This window comes from Lipotes vexillifer, unplaced genomic scaffold (genome assembly GCF_000442215.2).
Source record: "Lipotes vexillifer unplaced genomic scaffold, Lipotes_vexillifer_v1.1 scaffold415, whole genome shotgun sequence".
Classification (NCBI taxonomy): domain Eukaryota; kingdom Metazoa; phylum Chordata; class Mammalia; order Artiodactyla; family Lipotidae; genus Lipotes; species Lipotes vexillifer.
The window spans coordinates 888,609-905,876 of record NW_006774345.1 but is presented as its reverse complement, the minus strand read 5'-3'; positions in this window follow the sequence as shown (position 1 = coordinate 905,876).

The following is a 17,268-nucleotide window of genomic DNA, read 5'->3' as shown; positions in this document are numbered from 1 at the left end:
TCTTTCCCTGGGGCAGCAATTTCTTGAGGTATAATAGACAGTGATAGAAATTACTGAATAAAGTACAGTGTAAGATGCCAATTTTCTTAAATATCTGTGAGTATTCCTACTCTAGAAGAATCCAGTTTGGGCCTCGTCTTTTCTGGAAGTTCTAGCTTCCAATTCTGTTAATAATATATGTGCCTTCAGAGAGTCTTAGTTCAAAGAGTCTGTGAGTCTGTTTTGTTGTTTCTGTTATATTCACTAGTTTGTTGTATTTTTTAGATTCCACATATAAGTGATATCATACAGTGTTTGTCTTTCTCTGTTTGACTTATTTCAGTTAGCATAATACCTTTCTGTGTCTACATCTATCCACATTGCTGCAAATGGCAAAAGTTCATTCTTTTTTAAGGCCCAGTAGTATTTGTGTGTGTGTGTGTGTGTGTGTGTGTGTGTGTGTGTGTGTATACACACATCTTCTTTATCCATTCATCTGTTGCTGGACACTTTGGTTGCTTCATATCTTGGCAATTGTAAATAATGCTTCTATGAATATTGGGTGCATGTATCTTTTCAAATTACTGTTTTCATTTTTTTTCTGAAATATATACCCAGGAGTGAAATTGCTGGCTCATATGGTAAGTCTATTTTTAGTTTGTTGAGAAACCTCTGTACTGTTTTCCACAGTGGCTGCACCAATTTACATTCCCACCAACAGTGTAGGGGGGTTCCCTTCTCTCCATATCCTTGCCAACATTTGTTAGCGTGTTCTTTTTGATGATAGTGATTCTGACAGGTGTGAAGTGATAACTCATTGTGGTTTTGATTTGCATTTCCCTGATGATTAGCTATGTTGAGCATCTTTCCATGGGCCTGTTGGCCATCTGCATGTCCTCTTTGGAAAAATGTCTATTCAGTTCTTCTGCCCATTTTTTAAACCAGGTTGTTTGTTTTTTTGATGTAGAGTTGTATGAGCTGTCTATATATTTTGGATATTAACCCCTTATTGATCATATAATTTGTGAATATTTTCTGCCATTCAGTAGGTTGTCTTTTCATTTTGTCAATGGTTTCCTTTGTTGTGCAAAATCTTTTAAGTTTAATTAGGTCCTGTTTGTTTATTTTTACTTTTATTTCCTTTGCTTCCGAAAAAAAGTGTTGCTACGATTTATGTCAAAGAGTTCTCTGCCTATGTTTTCTCATAGGAGTTTTATTGTTTCTGGTCTTACATTTAGGTCTTTAATCAATTTAATCCTATTTTTTAAATGTATGACTCAGCAATTAATCAATTAATTCTCATTGCTATGTATTTCATTGTGTAATTATTACTTGGTATTTTGAGCTACATTTATTTACTTATCTTAATTTTTGAAAGAATATATATAGAAAGCTATACATGTAAATATAAACTTACATGTATGAATTTCCAAAAAGAATGAAAAATTATGAAAAGTAAATTTCCTTACCACTCTTGATACCATGGTAGTGTATGTTTTATTTTAACTCTCTAAATCTAATTTCTCTGAGTTGTCTCCCTATATATGTGTTGACTAATAAATGAAAATGACAGGAATTAGGAATATTTTTTATATGACTTATTAGCCTGTTACTCCTATATCTGTAACTAAGAATTGGTATTTACGGTTCTTTTTTTTTTTAACATCTTTATTGGAGTATAATTGCTTTACAATGATGTGTTATTTTCTGCTTTATAATAAAGTGAATCAGCTATACATATACATATATCCCCATATCTTCCTCCCTCTTGCGTCTCCCTCCCACTATCCCTATCCCACCCCTCTAGGTGAACACAAAGCACTGAGCTGATCTCCCTGCTATGTGGCTGCTTCCCACTAGCTATCTGTTTTACATTTGGTTGTATATATAACTCCATGCCACTCTCTCACTTCGTCCCAGCTTACCCTTCCCCCTCCCCGTGTCCTCAAGTCGGTATTTATGGTTCTTGATGTGTATGTTTAACTCATTATATTTTACCCAGTGTGCTAACACATTGCAGTTAACCACAGTACGTTTTAAGGATTTCATTTTAATCTGTTGGCTTTTTACATACATCTCTTTTTATTATTTACTATAATGCTTACTCTAGAGGTTAGAGTATGCATCTTAAACTTTTCACAGTCTACTCAGAGTTAATTTTGGATCACTTCATAGAAATGTGAGCATTTTGTATCTATTTATGTCTATTTACTGTTTCTCTTGTACTTTATCATAAGTATTTTCTTTTTATATTTTAATTGAACCACACAGTTAGCTTGGTTTTCTCTGTATTTTTCCTGTTTACAATTTGTTGTGTTACTTGAAAAGGTAAATTTATTTTTTTCACCAAATTTGAGAAATTTTTGAGCATGAATTTTTCTAGTATTTGTTCTTTTTTTCGTCCAATCCATCTTTGACTCCATTGTACTTATATTAGACCTTTTGATATTGTGTTTCAAGTTTCTGAAATACTGTTTATGTTCTAATGTTTTTCTCTGTTATTCAAATTGGACAGTTTCTATTGATTTTTAAAATTTCATTGATTTTTTTCTGTCATTTCCATTCTGCTTTCAAGTCCATCTGATGAATCTCTTATTTTTCTGCTCAAATTTACTGTTTTTGCATTCATTTCAAGCTTATTTTCCTTTCCTTAGTTATAAAAGCTCTTTTAAAGTCCTTGTCTGATAAGGACTTTATCCAACATGTGGGTCACCTTGGTGTCTCCTTCTGTTAATTATATTTGATATTTAGAATAAGTCACATTTTCCTTCTTCATATTTGAAGAAACTTTTGATTATGAAGGTAAAATTGTGAGAACTTTGTATTCCACTCTATTTTTCTGAAGGTTGCTTATATTTTTGTTTTAGTAGGTAATTAATTTGAATAAATACAAATTGCAAAACTAGTCTTCAGAGAATCTGCTCCAAACTTGGTTTAGGTCTTTTATCTTTAGCAGAATCCTTTTGATTATGCTCTGAGTATGTCTAATTCAGGATTCAACTAGAGAGTTGGCTGACTTTATGCTGAAGCTCCTATTCTGGCTGTTTTATACCTAGGATTGACCCTCACTTTCTGGTAACTGTGGCTACCCTGTTCTTTGTCCTATGGTTTCTCAGGCCAGAAAGACAGCAGAATTTCTTTGGAATTTCAGTCACCTTGACAACCATAACTTGTCCTCAGGCCAAAGCTTACAAAACATGGTACTTACCAGATGTCAGTTCCTTCTTCCAAGTATCAACTGCCCTTCAAGATATTCTTTCATTCATTTTTGGTGAAATTATCCACTTTAAAGGCCTTTATTATTAGACAATTTGGTAGTATAAAATAAAATGTATACTATATATATTGTAGCATTCCAAGTTCTAATTAAACTTAGGAATTAGTATTTATAAAGATAAAAGATTTCATTGTAGCATTTTAATATTAATTAATTGGAAACAAACCAAATTCAGTATAGGATTGGTAAACTATTATCATCCACACTTAAAATTGAAAACTATACAGCCATTGAAGTTTAGATAACAGACCTATATTTATTGATGTTTTAAAAATCCCTGATATATTGCTGAGCAAAAAAAAAATTAACACTAGGTATCATGTAATTCAAATTCAAATTCAAAATTCATGTAATATAATTACACATATATTGATGCTCTGAGAGATGAAGAATTTTAAGTGTTAACAGTGGATATATTTGGTTGGTGGAATATCGTGTTATTTTTTATCTCCTTTCAAACTTCTCTAAACTATATTTGTTATATCCTTTTACAAACACTATACAGCTCATAAAAATTTTCTCTTCTTACCTCTACCTTTTAAATGCAATTCCCAATTCTAAGAGTACCCTGTTTCTATGTCAACCTATTTGAATCTCACCCTTTGAAGGCCAGCTCAAGTAACACTTCCTCTAGGAAGTTTGCCTTATTTAGGAGCACTATAAAAAATTATTCTTATGCCTTGCTTCTTAGCTTTGACCATCTCTTCTTCTAAGTCTTTTGAGTACCTAGGCTAAATACTACTTACCTTTTCTTTCCTTATAGATCTAAGTACCATTTATATGATAGACAAATTCCTAATGAAGTAGATTAAAAGTATCATCATGGGGCTTCCCTGGTGGCGCAGTGGTTGAGAGTCCACCTGCCGATGCAGGGGACACGGGTTCGTGCCCCGGTCCAGGAAGATCCCACATGCCATGGAGCGGCTGGGCCCGTGAGCCATGGCCACTGAGCCTGCGCGTCCAGAGCCTGTGCTCCGCAATGGGAGAGGCCACAACAGTGAGAGGCTCGCGTACTGCAAAAAAAAAAAAGTATCATTGTGATTTTACTTTGATAAAATAAGCACAGAGAAAAATGCTTTTCTCAATGTCAAAAATCCAATTGAAAGACCACTAGCAATGGTCTTATATCACAATAAGCCACAAATAAAGGACAACAAAAATAAACTTTCAAAACACACGAGACTCTTAATTTGTAAAACATAGTTAGATAAAGGTTGTGTGTGTGTATGTGTATGTGTGTGTGTATATATATATATATATATATATATATATCGGGTTAATTTAATAAAGACACTGGTGAAATTAATTAAGAGGTATATAGTTTAATCATTAGTACAGTTAAAATGGTTTGGGAAACTCCACATATAATAGTTGCATTTAGTAACTTAGGAGGTTTGGGGAGGAATGAAGCTTATCTTTATTATTATATCAAATATAATCATTTGCCTACCCACATTGTGTCATTTAAACATATTTAAACACAGATTGAAACCATCCTAGAGATGATTTTATGATTTTTAAAAGGAAATAAGACATTTAGTTGCCAGAGAATAACTATTTCCAGTTGAAGTTGGTTCATTTGTTTTGTCAGTTTGAGGTTGCATTTGATAGTCATAGAATCTAATTTTAGTGCCCTGTAATTCTTTACCAGTTGGGGTTCCTGGTTGCAAAAACAGAAACTAAAGCTGATTAGATTCAATATAAAAATATTTATAACTGGGCTCACAGATTTAACAAAAATAGCCATATTACAGAGCTAAGAAAATGGCCTTGGAAGAAAATGACCCCAGATAGCCAAGAACATAGACTTATTACCCCAGGAGAGTGTCAGTGATAGTTAGACTGTTTCTCTGGTTTCACTACCATCGGACACTTTTATCCTTGTGGCTAGACTCCCAGTTCCACTACCTACTGTCACTGCTAGACCAAATATACTAGATTTCTCTACTGGAATAAACCTTAAACTTTCCTTGTTTTTATGACTTCTGTTTAGAACTGAAGTTTGGGGTGGAGCATTCAACTGACAAAACCTATGTAATATGTTTATATTCTTCATGCCAAGGGTTGTGGAGAACAAACAATTTTCTAATCAAGACTCAAAGGAATGCAGATTCATTTTTCAATCAAGAGGAATTTAATCTTTGGTAGAAAAAAATATGTCACAATAATTTTTCATTTTCAAGGTGACATTGTGCTTAAATATTTCAATACACAAATATCTTCATTTTACAATATGCAAACTTATTTTAAGATCCCCTAAAATAAATTTATTTTGAAAATTTAAAGGTAAGATTTTTTTCTGTTTAAATCTGTAAACAGAAATTTGTAAACCATTTCTGATAAAATGTTACATGAATGACTAAGATTGCAAAATTTTAAAACATACGTAAAAATAACACATTAAAATATTATTTGCAACAAGTATTAAGTGGTTGTCTTTGAGCCATCAAACTAGGCATTATATATTCTTCTGCACATTTTAATTTTCCAAATTATATACATATGCCATATACCTACATTGTTTTAATAAAATATAAAATAAATTTTATTTCATTTAAAAAGTATTGATGAAAAAATTGAGATAAATCTGATAAAAATACTTCTTCAACATTTCTAAGCAAAATAACTTCATAAGATATTAGGAAAAAAAGTTATTTTAAAAAATCACTTATAAATTAACAGAGCATGTAACTAAATGAGATAAAATAGAAGGAGGCAGGAGGACTGTGCTTTAAAGGAAGCATGAGATTATGCTATTCTATGAGAAGTAAAATTGTTTTGTAATACCAAATGTATGGATTGGGTTGTTTGTTTTTGTGGCATTGAGCTGCATGAGCTGCTTATATATTTTGGAGATTAATCCTTTGTTAGTTGATTCATTTGTAAATATTTTCTCCCATTCTGAGGGTTGTCTTTTCATCTTGTTTATGGTTTCCTTTGCTATGCAAAAGCTTTTAAGTTTCATTAGATCCCATTTATTTATTTTTAATTTTATTTTCATTACTCTAGGAGGGGGATCAAAAAAGATCTTGCTGTGATTTATGTCAAAGAGTATTCTGCCTATTTTTTCCTCTAGGAGTTTTATAGTGTCCACCCTTACATTTTGGTCTTAAATCCATTTTGAGTTTATTTTTGTGTATGGTGTTAGGGAGTGTTCTAATTTCATTCTTTTACATGTAGCTGTCCAGTTTTCTCAGCACCACTTATTGAAGAGACTGTCTTTTCTCCATTGTATATTCTTACCTCCTTTGTCATAGATTAGTTGACCATATGTGTATGGGTTTATCTCTGGGCTTTCTATCCTGTTCCATTGATCTATGTTTCTGTTTTTGTGCCAGTAACATACTGTCTTGATTACTGTAGCTTTGTAGTATAGTCTGAAGTCAGGGAGCCTCATTCCTCCAGCTCCATTTTTCTTTCTCAAGATTGCTTTGGCTATTCAGGGTCTTCTGTATTTCCATACAAATTGTAAACTGTTTTGTTCTAATTCTGTGAAAAATACCATTGATAATTTGATGGGGATTGCATTGAAACTGTAGATTGCTTTGAGTAGTATAGTCATTTTCACAATATTGATTCTTCCAATCCAAGAACATGTTATGTCTTTCCATCTGTTTGTGTCATCTTGATTTCCTTTATCAGTATCAGAGTTTTCTGAGTACAGTTCTTTTACCTCTTTAGGTAGGTTTATTCCTAGGTATTTTATTCTTTTGGTTGCAATGGTAAATGAGATTGTTTCCTTAACTTCTTTTTCTGATCTTTCATTGTTAGTGTATAGGAATGCAAGAGATTTCTGTGTATTAATTTTGTATCCTGAAATTTTACTAAATTCATTGATGAGCTCTAGTAATTTTCTGGTGGCATCTTTAGGATTTTCTACATATAGTATCATGTCATCTGCAAACAGTGATAGTTTTACTTCTTTTCCAATTTATATTCCTTTTATTTCTTTTTCTTCTCTGATTGCCATGACTAGGACTTCCAAAACTATGTCAAACAATAATGGTGAGAGTGGACATCCTTGTCTTCTTCCTTATCTTAGAGGAAATGCTTTCAGTTTTTCATCATTGAGAATAATATTTGCTGTGCGTTTGTCATATGTGGCCTTTATTATGTAGAGGTAGGTTCCCTCTATGCCCACTTTTCGGAGAGCTTTTTATAATAAATGAATGTTGAATTTTGTCAAAAGCTTTTTCTGAATCTATTGAGATGATCATATGGTTTTTATTCTTCAATTTGTTAGTGTGGTCTATCACATTGATTGATTTGCGTATATTGAAGAATGCCTGCATCCCTGGGATAAATCCCACTTGATCATGGTGTACAATCCTTTTAATGTGCTGTTGGATTCTGTTTGCCAGCATTTTGTTGAGGACTTTTGTGTGTATATTCATCAGTGATATTGGTTTGTAATTTTCTTTCTCTGTGATATCTTTGTCTGGTTTCAGTATCAAGGTGATGGTGGCTTTATGGAATGAGCTTGGGAGTGTTCCTCCCTCTGAAATTTTTTGGAAAGGCTTGAGAAGGATGGGTGTTAGCTCTTCTCTAACTATTTGATAGATTTCGCCTCGGAAGCCCTCTGGTCCTGGACTTTTGTTTGTTGGACAATTTTTAATCACAGCTTCAATTTCATTACTTTTGATTGGTCTATTCATATTTTCTATTTATTCCAGGTTCAGTCTTGGAAGGTTGTACCTTCCTAAGAATTTGTTCATTTCTTCCAGGTTGTCCATTTTATTGGCATACAATTGCTTAGTCTCTTATGATCCTTTGTATTTCTGCAGTGTCAGTTGTAACCTCTCCTTTTTGATTTCTACTTTTATTGAATTGAATTCTCTCCCTTTTTTTCTTGGTGAGTCTGGCTAAAGATTTATTGATTTTGTTCATCTTCTCAAAGAAACAGCTTTGAGTTTCATTGATCTTAACAATTGTTTTTTTCATTTCTATTTCATTTATTTCAGCTCTGATTTTTATGATTTCTGTCCTTATACTAGCTTTGGGTTTTGTTTGTTCTTCTTTCTCTAGTTGCTTTTCGTGTAAGTTTAGGTGTTTATTTGAGATTTTTCTTGTTTCCTGAAATAGGATTGTATTGCTATAAACTTGCCTCTTACAACTTTGTTTGCTGCATCCTATAGGTTTTCGGTCATCTTGTTTTCGTTGTCATTTGTTTCTAGGTATTTTTTGATTTCCTCTTTGATTCCTTCAGTGATCTCATGGTTATTTAGTAGCATATTGTTTAGTCTCCATGTATTTGTTTTTTACATTTTTTTTCCTGTAATTGATTTCTAATCTCAGAGCATTGTTGTCAGAAATGATGCCCGATATGATTTCAATTCTCTTTAATTTACCAAGGCTTGATTTGTGACCTAAAATGTGATCTATCCTGGAGAATGTTCCATGTGAACTTGAGAGGAAATTTTATTCTGCTCCTTTTGGATGTAATGTCCTATAAATATCAATTAAGTCTATCTGGTCTGATGTGTCATTTAAAGCTTGTGTTTCTTTATTGTTTCTGTCTGGGTGATCTGTCCATTGCTGTAAGTTGGGTGTTAAAGTCTCCCACTATTATTGTATTACTGTTGATTTCCCCTTTTATGGCTGTTAGCATTTGCCTTATATATTGAGGTGCTTCTATTTTAGGTGTGTAAATATTTACAATTCTTACATCTTCCTGGATTGATCCCTTGAGCACTATGTAGTGTCCTTCCTTGTCTCTTGTAACATTCTTTATTTTAAAGTCTGTTTTGTCTGATATGAGTATTGGTACTCCAGCTTTCTTTTGATATCCATTTGCATGGAATATCTTTTTCCACCCCCTCACTTTCAGTCTGTATGTGTCCCTAGGTCTGAAGTGGGTCTCTTGTAGACAGCATATATGCAGGTCTTGTTTTTATATCCATTCAGCCAGTCTCTGTCTTTTGGTTGGAGCATTTAATCCACTTACATTTAAGCTAATTATCGAATGTTCCTATTGCCATTCTCTTAATTGTTATGGGTTTGTTTTTGTAAGTCTTTTTCTTCTCTTGTGTTTCCCACGTAGAGAAGTTCCTTTAGCATTTGTTATAAAGCTGAATTATTGATGCTGAATTCCCTTAGCTTTTGCTTGTCTGTAAAGCCTTTAATTTCTCCACTGAATCTGAATGAGATCCTTGCTGGGTAGAGTAATCTTGGTTGTACATTTTTCCCTTTCATCACTTTAAATGTATCATGCTGCTCCCTTTTGGCCTGCAGTGTTTCTGTTGAAAACTCAGCTGATAACCTCATGGGAATTCCCTTGTATGTTATTTGTTGGTCTTCCCTTGCTGCTTTTATTTTTTCTTTGAATTTAATTTTTGTTAGCTTGATAATATGAGTCTTGGCATGTTTCTCCTTGGGTTTACCCTGTACGGGACTCTCTGTGCTTCCTGGACTTCGGTGGCTATTTCTTTTTCCCTGTTAGGGAAGTTTTCAAGTATAATCTTTCCAAATATTTTCTTGGGTTCTTTCTCTCTCTCTTCTCCTTCTGGGAACCCTATAATGTGAATGTTGTTGCGTTTAATGTTGTCCCCGAAGGTCTTAGGTTGTCTTCATTTCTTTTCATTCTTTTTTCTTCATTCTGTTCTGTGGCAGTGAGTTCCACCATTCTGTCTTCCAGGTCACTTATCTGTTCTTCTGCCTCAGTTATTCTCCTATTGATTCCCTCTAGTGTATTTTTCATTCAGTTATAGTGTTGTTTATAACAGTTTGTTTGTTGTTTAGTTCTTCTAAGTCCTTGTTAAGCATTTCTTGTATTTTCTCAATCCAAGCCTCCATTCTGTTTTCAAGATTTTGGATCATCTTTACTATCATTACTCTGAGTTATTTTTCAGATTGCCTATTTCCTCCTCATTTATTTGGTCTTGTAGGTTTTTACATTGCTCTTTCATCTGTAACATATTTCTCTGTCTTCTCATCTTTCTTGATGGGCTGGGCTGTGTTCCTGTCTTGCTGGTTGCTTGGCCTGAGGCATCCAGTACTGGAGCTAGCAGGTAGTTGGGTGCTTGGGTTTGGTGCCGAGATGAGGACTTCCAGGAGATCTCACACTGATTAGTATTCCCTGGGGCATGAAGTTCTCTGGTAGTCCAGTGGCTCGCACTTGGTGCTCCCACCCCAGGGACTCAGGCCACATGGCCCGCATGGCAAAAAACAAACAAACAAACAAAAAAGACAAACAAAGCCCAAGGTAAATAATAAAAACAATACCGAAAAAACAGACAAAATAAAAAAGAAATGAAAATAAACAGAAAAATAAAACCCAAGAAAACCCAAGACAAATAAAAAAAAACAAATCCAAGCAAACCAGCAAGCAAACAACAACAACAACAAAAACCAACAAGGAAAGCAAAAGTCAAATAGACACCCAAACAAACAAGAGAGCGTAAAAGCCAAAACCAATAATAAAAACAAAACGAACTTAAACAGAAAACAAAACAAAACAAACAAACAAAAAAACTAAAAGTAAAGCTAAGTGAACAAAAGCCCAACACATAAAAATGACAAAAAGAAAAAAATTAAAAATATAAAAAGAAGACAAAAACAAAATAAAAACAAAATGACACAAAACAAAGCAAAAATGTCAAAAGAACAAACCAAAAACAGACAACAAACAAAAAAGAACAGAACAATAAAAAGAAATTTAAAAAAATAAAAGTAGAAAAAGAAAAATATATTAGCAAAAATAAAAATGAAGCAACAAAACAGAACAACAGCAAAAATAAATTAATTAAAATAAATTAAAAATAATATAAAGAAAAACAAAAAAATCCCTAGTGCCTCCACTATCAATGTCCTTGCCCCCACGGTAAGCTACAGCCAGCCCCCGCCTCACCAGGAGGCCCTCCAAGACCCCTGGGTAGCTCCCTGGACCCACTTTGTCAGCCCCACCATTTCATGTGTTCCTCTCACCATCATCTGCTCCTGAAGCTGGCCCAGAGCACACATGCCCATGCAGGCCAGCTGGGGCTCCTTAGGTGTGGCCACAGGGGCCAGGGCAGCCAGAGGAGGCTTTGCTGGGAGCAGAGCGTAGGCCCAGGACCCCTGCACGCTTGCCAGGGGCTGAGTGGGTTGGGGAGAACCTGGCTTGAGGTGTGGGCAAGCCTTACCAAGGAGCCAGGGCCTGTAGTTGGGGTATGGCATTGCAGTGGTGGCTCTGCCCTTTTCAAGCCACTCAGCAATGGGGCCTCAGCTCCATGGTGGCCTGGGCTTCCTCCACAATCTTCCCACCTTTAGCCACCAGTGCTAGGTTGCCTCAGGCCAAAAAACCAACAGGGAGGGAACTCAGCCCCATCTATCAGCAGACAAGCAGATTAAAGTTTTACTGATCTCTGCCCACCAGAGCAACACCAGCTCTACTGACCACCAGTGCCTCCCATCAGGCAGCTTGCATAAGCCTCTTAGGAAGCCTCATCCACCAGAGGGCAGACAGCAGAGGCAAGAAGAACTACAATCCTGAAGCCTATGGAGTGAAAACCACATTCACAGAAAGGTAGACAAAATGAAAAGGCAGAGGACTATGTACCAGATGAAGGAAAAAGATGAAACCCCAGAAAAACAACTAAATGAAGTGTGGTAGGCAACCTTCCAGAAAAAGAACTCAGAATAACAATAGTGAAGATGATCCAGGACCTCGGAAAAAGAATGGAGGCAAAGATGGAGAAGATGCAAGAAATGTTTAACAAAGATCTAGAAGAATTAAAGAAAAAAAACACCTAGAATAATTCAGGAACAAACAGAGATGAACAATGCAATAAATGAAATGAAAACTACACTAGAAGTAATCAATAGCAGAATAACTGGGGCAGAAGAACGGATAAGTGACCTGGAAGACAGAATGGTGGAAATCACTGCTGCAGAACAGAATGAAGATAAAAGAATGAAAATAAATGAGCCTAAGAGACCTCTGGAACAACATTAAATGCAACAACATTCGCATTATAGGGGTCCCAGAAGGAGAAGAGAGAGAGAAAGAACCTGAAAAAATATATAAAGAGATTATAGATGAAAATCTCCCTAACATGGTAAAGGAAATAGCCAACCAAGTCCAGAAAGTGCAGAGAGTCCCAGGCAGGATAAAACCAAGGAGAAACACACCAAGACACATAGTAATCAAATTTATGAAAATTAAAGACACAGAAAACTTGTTAAAAGCAAAAGGGAAAAATGACAGAATACAAGGGAACTTGCATAAGGTAAACAGCTGATTTCTCAGCAGAACTCTACAAGCCAGAAGGGAGTGGCACGATATATTTAAAGTGATGAAAGGGAAGAACCTACAACTAAGATGATTCTACCCAGCAAGGATCTCAATCAGATTCAACGGAGAAATCAAAAGCTTTACAGACAAGCAAAAGCTAAGAGAATTCAGCACCAAAAAACCAGCTCTACAACAAATGCTAAAGGAACTTCTCTAAGTGGGAAACATAGAAAAGAAAAAGGTCTACAAAAACAAACCCACAACAATTAAGAAAATGGTAATAGGAACATACATATCGATAATTACCTTAAACGTGAATGGATTAAATGCTCCAACCAAAAGACACAGGCTCTCTGAAGGGATACAAAAACAAGACCCATAAATATGCTGTCTACAAGAGACCCACGTTAGACCTAGGGACACATACAGACTGAAAGTGAGAGGATGGAAAAAGATATTCCATGCAAATGGAAATCAAAAGAAAGCTGGAGTAGCAATACTGATTTCAGATAAAATAGACTTTAAAATAAAGAATGTTACAAGAGACAAGGAAGAACACTACATAATGATCAAGGGATCAATCCAAGAAAATATACCAATTACAAATATATATGCACCCAACATAGGAGCACCTCAATACATAAGGCAAATGCTAATAGCTATAAAAGAGGAAATCGACAGTAACACAGTAATAGTGGGGGACTTTAACACCTCACTTACAGCAATGGACAGATCATCCAGACAGAAAATTAATAAGGAAACAAAAGCTTAAGTGACACAATATACCAGAGATATTTAATTGATATTAATAGGACATCCCATCTGAAAACAGCAGGTCACACTTTCTTCTCAAGTGCTCATGGAACATTCTCCAGAATATATCACATCTTGGGTCACAAATAAAGCCTCGGTAAATTTAAGAAAATTGAAATCATATCAAGCATCTTTTCTGACCAAAATTCTGTGAGATTAGAAATCAATTACAGGGAAAAAAACCGTAAAAAACACAGCCACATGGAGGCTAAACAATACATTACTAAATAACCAAGAGATCACTGTAGAAATCAAAGAGGAAATCAGAAAATGCCTAGAGACAAAAGACAATGAAAACACCACGATCCAAAACCTATGAGATGTGGCAAAAGCAGTTCTAACAGGGAAGTTAATAGCAATACAATCCTACCTCAAGAAACAAGAAAAATCTCAAATAAACAACCTAAATTTACATGTAAAGCAACTAGAGAAGGAAAAACAAACAAAACCCAAAGCTAGTACAAGGAAAGAAATCATAAAGATCAGAGCAGAAATAAATGAAATAGAAACAAAGAAAACAATAGCAAAGATCAATAAAACTAAAAGCTGGTTCTTTGAGAAGATAAAATGGATAAACCTTAGCCAGAGTCATCAAGAAAAAGAGAGAGAGGACTCAAATCAATAAAATTAGAAATGAAATAGAAGTTACAACAGACACTGTAGAAATACAAAGGATCAAATGAGACTACTGTAAGCAACTGTATGCCAATAAAATGGACAACCTGGAAGAAATGGACAAATTCTTAGAAAGGTGTAACCTTACAAGACTGAAGCAGGAAGAAATAGAAAATATGGACAAACCAACATAAGTAATGAAATTGAAACTGTGATTAAAAATCTTCCAACAGGGCTTCCCTGGTGGCGCAGTGCTTGAGAGTCCGCCTGCCGATGCAGGAGACGCGGGTTCGTGCCCCGTTTCGGGAGGATCCCACGTGCCGCGGAGCGGCTGGGCCCGTGAGCCATGGCCGTTGAGCCTGCGCGTCCGGAGCCTGTGCTCCGCAAATGGGAGAGGCCACAACAGTGAGAGGCCCGCGTAACGCAAGGAAAAAAAAAAAAAAAAAAAAAAAAAATCTTCCAACAAACAAAAAGTCCAGGACCAGATGGCTTCACAGGTGAATTCTATCAAACATTTAGAGAATAGCTAACACCCATCCTTCTCAAACTCTTCCAAATAATTACAGAGGAAGGAACACTCCCAAATTCATTCTACAAGGCCAGACAAAACCAGACAAAGATACTACAGACCAATATCACTGATAAATATAGATGTAACAATCCTCAACAAAATACTAGCAAACAGAATCCAACAACACATTAATAGGATCATACACCATGATTAAGTGGGATTTATCCCAGGATGCAAGGGTTCTTCAACATATGCAAATCAATCAATGTGATACACCATATTAACAAATCTAAGAATAAAAACCATATGATCCTCTCAATAGATGCAGAATAATCTTTTTACAAAATTCAACACCCATTTATGATAAAAACCCCTCCAGAAAGTGAGCACAGAGGGAACCTACCTCAACATAATAAAGGGCATATATGACAAACCCACAGAAAATATCATTCTCAGTGGTGAAAAGCTGAAACATTTTCTCTATGATCAGGAACAAGACAAGGATGTCCACTCTCACCACTATTATTCAACATAGTTTTTGAAGTCCTAGCCATGGCAATCAGAGAAGAAAAAGAAATAAAAGGAATACAAGTTGAAAATGAAGAAGTAAAACTGTCACTGTTTGCAGATGACATGATGCTATACATAGAAAATCCTAAACATGCCACTAGAAAACTACTAGAGCTAATCAATGAATTTGGTAAAACTGTAGGATACAAAATTAATGCAAAAAAATCTCTTGCATTCCTCTCCACTAACTATGAAAATCAGAAAGAGAAATTCAGGAAACAATCCCATTTACCATTGCAACAAAAAAATAAAATACCTAGGAATAAACCTACCTAATGAGGTAAAAACCTCTTCTCAGAAAACTAAAAGACACTGATGAAAGAAATCAAAGATGACACAAACAGATGGAGAGATATACCATGTTCTTGGATTGGAAGAATCAACATTGTGAAAATGACTATACTACCCAAAGCAATCTACAGATTCAATGCAATCCCTATCAAATTACCAATGGCATTTTTTACAGAACTAGAAGAAAAATCTTAAAATTTATATGGAGACACAAAAACCCTGAATAGCCATAGCAATCTTCAGGGAAAAAAATGAAGCTGGAGGAATCAGCCTCCCTGACTTCAGACTATACTACAGAGCTACAGTAATCAAGACGGTACGGTACTGGCTCAAAAACAGAAATATAGATCAATGGAACAGGATAGAAAGCTCAGAGATAAACCCATGCATCTGTGTTCAACTAATCTATGTTAAAGGAGGCAGGAATATACAGTGGAGAAAAGACAGTCTCTTCAATAAGTGGTGCTGGGAAAACTGGATAGCTACATGTAAAAGAATGAAATTAGAACACTCCCTAACACCATACACAAAAATAAACTCAAAATGGATTTAAGACCAAAATGTAAGCCCGGACACCATAAAACTCTTAGAGGAAAACATAGGCCGAACACTCTTTGACATAAATCACAGAAAGATCTCCTAGAATAATGGAAATAAAAACAAAAATAAACAAATGGGACATAATTAAACTTAAAAGCTTTTGCACAGCAAAGGAAACTATAAACAAGATGAAAAGACAACCCTGAGAATGGGAGAAAATACTTTCAAATGAATCAATGGACAGTGGATTAATCTCCAAAATATATAAACAGCTCATGCAGCTCACTATTGAAAAAACCACGCAATCAAAAAATGGGCAGAAGAAGCCCTAAATAGACATTTCTCCAAAGAAGACATACAGATGACCAAGAGACATGTGAAAAGATGCTCAACATCACTAATTATTAGAGAAATGCAAGTCAAAACTACAATGAGGTATTACCTCACACCAGTTAGAATGGGCATCATCTGAAAATCTACAAACAACAAATGCTGGAGAGGGTGTGGAGAAAAGGGAACCCTCTTGGAGGGGATATGGTGGTATATGTATATGTATAGCTGATTCACTTTGTTATACAGAAGAAACTAACACAACAATGTAAAGCAATTATAGTCCAATAAAGACATTAAAAAACAAAAAGGGAACCCTCTTGCAGTGTTGGTGGGAAGGTAAATTGACACAGCTACTATGGAGAACAGTATGGAGTTTCCTTAAAAAACTAGAAGTAGACCTGCCATACGACCCAGCCATCCCACTACTGGGCATATACCCAGGGAAAACCATAATTCAAAAAGACACATGCACCTTAATGTTCATTGCAGCACTATTTACAATAACCAGGTCATGGATGCAACCTAAATGCCCATCAACAGATGATAAAGAAGATGTGGCACATATATACAATGGAATATTACTCAGCCATAAAAAGGAATGAAATTGGACCATTTGTAGAGATGTGATGGACCTAGAGACTGTCATACAGAGTGAAGTAAGTCAGAAGGAGAAAAACAAATATTGTATATTAATGCATATATGTGGAATCTAGAAAAATGGTACAGGTGAACCAGTTTGCAAGGCAGAAACAGAGACACAGATGTAGAGAACAAACATATGGACACCAGGGGGCTAAAGTGCAGGCAGTGGTGGGATGAACTGGGAGATTGGGATTGATATATATACACTGATATATATAAAATAGATAAGTAATAAAACCTGCTGTATAAAAATAAATAAAATTTAAAATAAATAAATAAAAAGTACATTAGTGGTAAAAAATAAAATTAAATTGAAAAAATTATTTTTCTGACTTATTTATGGATTTGCAGATTTGTATGAGCTGTCCATTGATAACAGGTGAATTCACTGCTAAGTGTTCTATGATTATTCATTAATTATACAATTGTAGGTTTTATGCTTTCAATTTAAGCATCTGATATATTTTGAAGTATAGAATATCAGGG